Source organism: Phodopus roborovskii, unplaced genomic scaffold, assembly GCF_943737965.1.
Source record: "Phodopus roborovskii unplaced genomic scaffold, PHOROB, whole genome shotgun sequence".
Lineage (NCBI taxonomy): Eukaryota > Metazoa > Chordata > Mammalia > Rodentia > Cricetidae > Phodopus > Phodopus roborovskii.
The window spans coordinates 4,089,741-4,095,740 of NW_026125281.1; positions in this window are offsets into that span (position 1 = coordinate 4,089,741).

Sequence of the window (6,000 nt, forward strand, 5' to 3'; positions counted from 1 at the left end):
TCACTGACCCCTAAGAATGTGACCACAATGGCCACAAGCCCAAATTTTAATATGGCCCCCAAACAGTAAGTGATATTGTTAGTCCACACAGCATGTTGAAGGGAGAGAGGGCATCCCCATGAGGCTTTCTGAATATCTGAGTAGTGGGGCCCCCTCACATTCACACGACAGTGTGTCCCTCCCTAAAAGAGAGTTAGCTCATGTTGAAAACAAAATAAGCAAACACAGGCCAAAGGAAAGTGAGTGCAATGCCTGCCTCCCCAGTCTCTTTTGAGTCAAGCACTTCCCAAATCTCGTTTCTCTGGTGAAGGCAGATTATTTATGTCTTCAGATGACTCTAGACCAGCCGTCCTCAAAGTTGGCTGTCTTGGGGGTTTGATAATAGCCAGTCGTTCCCTTGCCTGAGGCCCTGGGTATGAACTGCAGCACTGAACAATAAAGGGAAACAAAAACCGGATTGCTGATCCCCACCTGGGGGACTTCTAATCCCTGACCTCTGAACCTGGAAGCCAAAAAGAGTTCACTGTTGCCACCTCCCCCAGAGGATGCTGGGATTACATCTTGTCTCCTCCAAGTCTGATGGTGCTACGTGGAATCTATCTGGTCCAGTTGTGGGGTGTCCCTGGGAGACCAGGGGATGAAGGAAACGCATGTAATCCCGTTCCAAAGGTAGAGGTGGGGTGGAAAGTCGTCCAAGAGGGAAGAACTGAAGTTCAGGAAGGGCTACGGAAGGAACAGGAGAGATCAAAGGGCAATGGCTTGGCATCACACACACACACACACACACACACACACACACACACACACACACACACACACACACTGTTTCAGGAAAGCTTACATTGGAGCTGAGAGCTGCTTGGGGGAGAGAAACCATTTAGGGAAGTACATGGCCTGAATCACTTACAGACATTTCTAACACACTCGTGGTCTGTCTGCCGAGTGTCGTGTTTAGATTGTATAAATGCCTCTGAAGTGGTGTGTGAAAATTCACAAGGTCCCATGGATCTGATGAGTCACTCATCTCTCCTTCGTCTCCCATATCACATATCAAAAATCATTGTTCTCTCCTCAAGGGCTGCTGTGTTATAATGTCTACCAGACCTGCACAAATGCCAGGGACAATTAATCAAGAAAGAAGTTCTGTTTTAGCTCATTGGAGGTTTCAGCCCATGACTGGTTGATTCCCTTATGCTAGGGCTTGCGGAAAAACAGCAAATGATGGCTGTGTGAGACAGAGAAGAATTGCTCACCTAGGAGAGAGAGAGGAAAGGAAAGAGAGGGAAGGAGAGAGAGAGAGGGAGAGAGAGAGATCCACCTGTGTGTCTGGGCCAAGATTTTAACACAAAAAAAACTTAGGGGAACACTCCAGGCTCAAACTTACGTATCTACACCAGGCTTCTCCGCGTGTCAGCATAGAAGACAAAGTTGAAAACATGCCAACAGGCATGACTGTCCCATCCATCTCCCCTGAGGGAGAGAACCCGAAGAGAGACACATGGAGCCCTTGCTTTGACAACCAGCACAACTGCCCTTGCCTCTTGTCAGGGCATTTGCTGGAAACTGCTGAGGCAAACCTCAGAGCCCTCCCAGCTTCCTCCCTGTGCCCGTTATCACCTCCAAGTGACCTGCAGGTAGTGACCTTCACAACATCCCCGCCCTGGGCTCTTCATTCCGTAACTGCTGCCTCCACCGGGCCCCTGCTCGACACCGTCTGCCGCCTCCTGCACACCTTCACTCCAGGCTGCAGCCTCCTCTGCACACTGGTCTGGACTTCTTGCCACCTTACTAACCGCCCGCCCCCACATCCGTGAGCCCCTCTTTCCTCCAGAAGGCCACTCCCCTTGCACAGTACCACGCACTCTGACGCACAGGGTGTGGGATTTTAGTCCTCCACAGCCCCGTGCCATGCTTTGCATTGAATTAGTTCGCTACAGCCCAAGTGATGGTGAAAGTCCTGGTCAGGCTGTTGATATTAAGATACGAATTATAATCCCAATGAATTAAAATGGCAATATTTTATTTCCTGCTACATAGCTGACATGGGTCACTGCAGACTTATGTCTGTGTCATTTCTCACTCTGGGGCCAAAGACCAGTGGAAGGAACGTTGCCGGTGACTGTAGAGAAGGGAAATCGCAAGCATGACTTATTGGGCAGGCGCCAGGCGTTCCAAGCTTTCACCCAAAGCAGCATCCACCACACGCAAGCAAGTGGTATGGGCCCATTCTACAGCAAGTTAGCAAGAAGGTTCACCCCCATCATAATCTCAGGAAGAAAACCTAGAATGTTTAGAGAGTCACACCCATGGCAGCCACCCCCTGCTGGTTACCAAATAAATGTTCAAATCATTTTTTTAACCCCTGTCAACACTGTCTGTCCTCCACATAGAAAACCTCACGGCCCCCTACCTTACCTATACGTGAGTTCGAGGGACATGCAGTGTTCATTTTCAGTTTGGCTGCATCTGGAATCTCCTACATCCAGACTGAACAGAAATGGGGAATAAAATAAAAGCGAACTGAGCACCGGTATTCTGCAACAGGACAACTGCCCACCACCCCCACCCCACCCCCATCCACCAAGGCCAGCTTGGATGTATGCTTACCCATCTGAAGACAGCTTACTTAGCTCAGCTAGATGCCAGTTTGTCAGGAACAATTGTGAACTTGATATTTCAAAGAGCTGTCTAGCTGCTTGCTGCCTTGTGCAACACAATTGAAGCCCTGGAGATGGACTCACTGGGGACCACTATTGGCTTGGTGGTGTAGCTGCAAGTTTGGCCTTAAAGTTTTAGCTAAGGAGCTGCATACAGCTGGGTGTTAGAGATTTCTATTTTTCACAGAGTCTTGCTTTTCTTATCTTTTAGAATATCCCTTTGTGGGATGGAGAGATGGCTCAGTGGTTAAGAGAACTCATTCTTGCAGAGGACCCAGGTTTTATTCCAAACACACACATGGTGGCTTACAACTATCCATAACTCCAAGGTACCCGATGACGTCCTGTGACCTCCACAGGCACCAAACCTGGACTTGGTGCATAGACACACGTGCAGGCAGAACACTCATGTACATATAAAATAAAATAAGTAAGTCTGAAATAACAGTCCTGCCTGTGATACAAAGCTTACCTTCAAGGGCAAGCAGTGTAAAAGCAAGATACACTATGAGAATATGGAGAAATGAGGGATTGGAACTCATGACTAACGATGTGTGGTCAAGCATTACACCGAGTATTTTTCTCGTTTGAATGCATTGATTCATTTTCTTCATTCGTTCAGCTACTCCATATGGAACATAACCCTGGTATTCTGCATTAACCCTGTCTTCCTTTAAGCATACAATCCCCTCTCTCCCATGTAGACTCTGCTTCCTCTACACAGAGTCTGCACCAATCTCGGAGAGATGTGCCCTGCATATTCCTTGCTTTTATGCATCTGAAAAGTCTCCTGCAGGCTCACATGTCGAGGCCTTGGTCCATCTGGCCATACTATATTGGGAAGTACTGAAGGAAGTAGTGTAAACCCATCAGAAAGGCTCTTTTTTGGGAATCAGCACCTCCGGGAGGGAGGAAGCTCTGCTCAAGCAGTCACCTAGCAAAGTGTTTTCCCAGGTTCAGTCACCCAGGCACTCAGAGGCTGTGGCAGATGATGTCTTAGAGGGACCACCTGCCGGCCAACCCATCTGTAGCCCATGACATCATCCACCTACGGAATGCTGGAGCTGCGGGATGATGGAGGCTCCCACTCGGCTTCTTAGGGAAACAGCGTGGAGGGCAAACAGCGTGGAGCAGGGTCGGATAGCTTGGGCATCTCCTTAAGGCAGCGACGCACGAAGCCCTGAAGGGCGCATTGGAGACCTAAGAAACTAAGAGAAGCCAGGAACACAGCACAGAGTGATTGACAGACAAGAGAAGCTGCAGGCAGTGAGGATGATCCGTCCCACGGAGAGACCAGAGTGACCATGAGGGCTGCGTCCAGTTAGGCTGTACGGGAGCTGTCCGGGTAGGGCTGCCTAGGGCTGCCGGAACCTGCTGGCACTCACACCAGCCAGCAGCGTCGTTGAAGTATCTGATGACTCTTCTTTTTGATTCACTGAAAAAACGAAGCAGTGGTTTCCAAGGACTCCTACCTTAGTCCGTTTTGTGTTGCTGTAACAAAATGCGTATGGCTGGGGTAACTTACAGAGACGTTTATTTGGCCCACAAACCGTGAGGCTTGGGGATCTCTACACCTCTTGGCCTTGACCTGCTGGCTGCATCACAGCATGACAGAGAATCACAAAGGGAACCGGCCTTGTGCAGAAGGGGTCATGCTCATGGGTTGGCCCCAGCTTGTAATAACACACTCCCTGGGATCGAATCCAATTGCAGAGTCCTATCCTGCTCCCAAGAGCTTGCTGTTAACCCCTTCTGAGGGTGGTATTCCCCTGACCTAACCACCTTCCCTTAGGCCTCCACCTCTCCCCTTCTTATATGACTTCGTAAGGAACCATGTTTCCACATTTTGGACTTTCAGGGGATATCTTCGAAATTTTACATGTCTAAACCATAACAACACCCATCGAGCATCTACCTACCACTCATGCGCTCTACCTTAGGCCTACTGCTACAGGTGGGCTGTTCTGCAGGAGCCAGCTCCCGTTAGCATCTCAGATGGACCGCTCCAGCAACTCTTTCCTTTCCAAAAGTTGGCCATGTTATTCTTTCTTCTTTCCTCTTAAAAAAAATCCCCAGCAGCTCCAGTTTGCAGCACGGTACCCACTCACCCTCGGACATCTCTTCCTTTCTCATAGGTCCCCACAATAAGGCTTTGGCCCCCATCTTACCACAACTGTGTGGTTCTGGTCAAGTCACCAGTGACCCCGCTGGTGGAGGCTCCCAACGCTCGTTCTACTGACCCTGTGGTCTGTCTCGGCCAGGGCCTCAGTCCTCCCTCCCTGCCTTTCTTCCCTTTAATCCCCACCCACTCCCCAGCTTTCTCTCTCCCTGTGTTGCTGGTCCACCGGCTCCTTTGTTGGCTCCTCTTCTTCAAGCCAATGAGTACAAGTTAGAGCCCCGCAGGATTCAGTCCCGGAGCTCTGTCCACGGTCACTCCCTCGGAGCACTGTGCCGAGCCTACAGCTCAAACAGTGCCCATAGGCTAGCAGTTCTAAATCGGTCTCCCGCTATGTCCCCGGAACTGTAGCCTCCTGTGCCCACTGGTGGCCCGGCATGTCTGTAGGTAATGATAATCTCAAAGAAAGACATCATATACAAAACTCCCAGCATGCCTGGATTCCCATCCTCTCTCATTTCAATCTTTTAAACTGCTCCGTCAGAATTCTTAGGTTTGTCTTAAACTCTTTGGACAAATACCCAGCAAACCCTATCTAGGCACAGATGTGTGCATATTCCCTGACACCTGTTCCTAATCCTCCACTATCAAAGATCTGGAGCGAGCTGCTGACCTACACAAAAGCAGCAGGGTGCGCTGGGCAAGAGCATAGATGTTTCATCCAAAGGGCTTGGTTCAAACCCCATTGCTGCCACTTATCAGCCGTGTAGCCATAAGCAGGTTATTTAACCCTCACTTGCCTATGTCTTCAATTATGCACTACAGGGTAGGAACCATACTCATTTAATTTAGCTGTAACGAAAATCAAATGGGGTGCTAGCAATGTTGCTTAGTTGGTAGCGTGCTTACTCAGCACTCACAAAGTCCTAGGTTCAATCCCCAGAGCTGTATTAGCCAGGCAGGCGGCGTGTACCTGTAGTCCTGTGGTCCTAGCACTCAGGAGGAAGGAGGGTGAGAAATTCAAGACTATCCTTAGCTACACAGCAAGTTCAAAGACTGTTTGAGAAAACGGAGACCTTGTGTAAAAAAGGAAAGGGAGGGAGGGATGGAGGGAAGGAAGAGGGACGGAGGGAGGGAGGAACTAGTGACTGACCTCTGGTGACCCACTCTCCTTTAATATAAAGCATTAGTTGCTCGAATCACTTTTACCCAGAAGGAGCAGAGGTG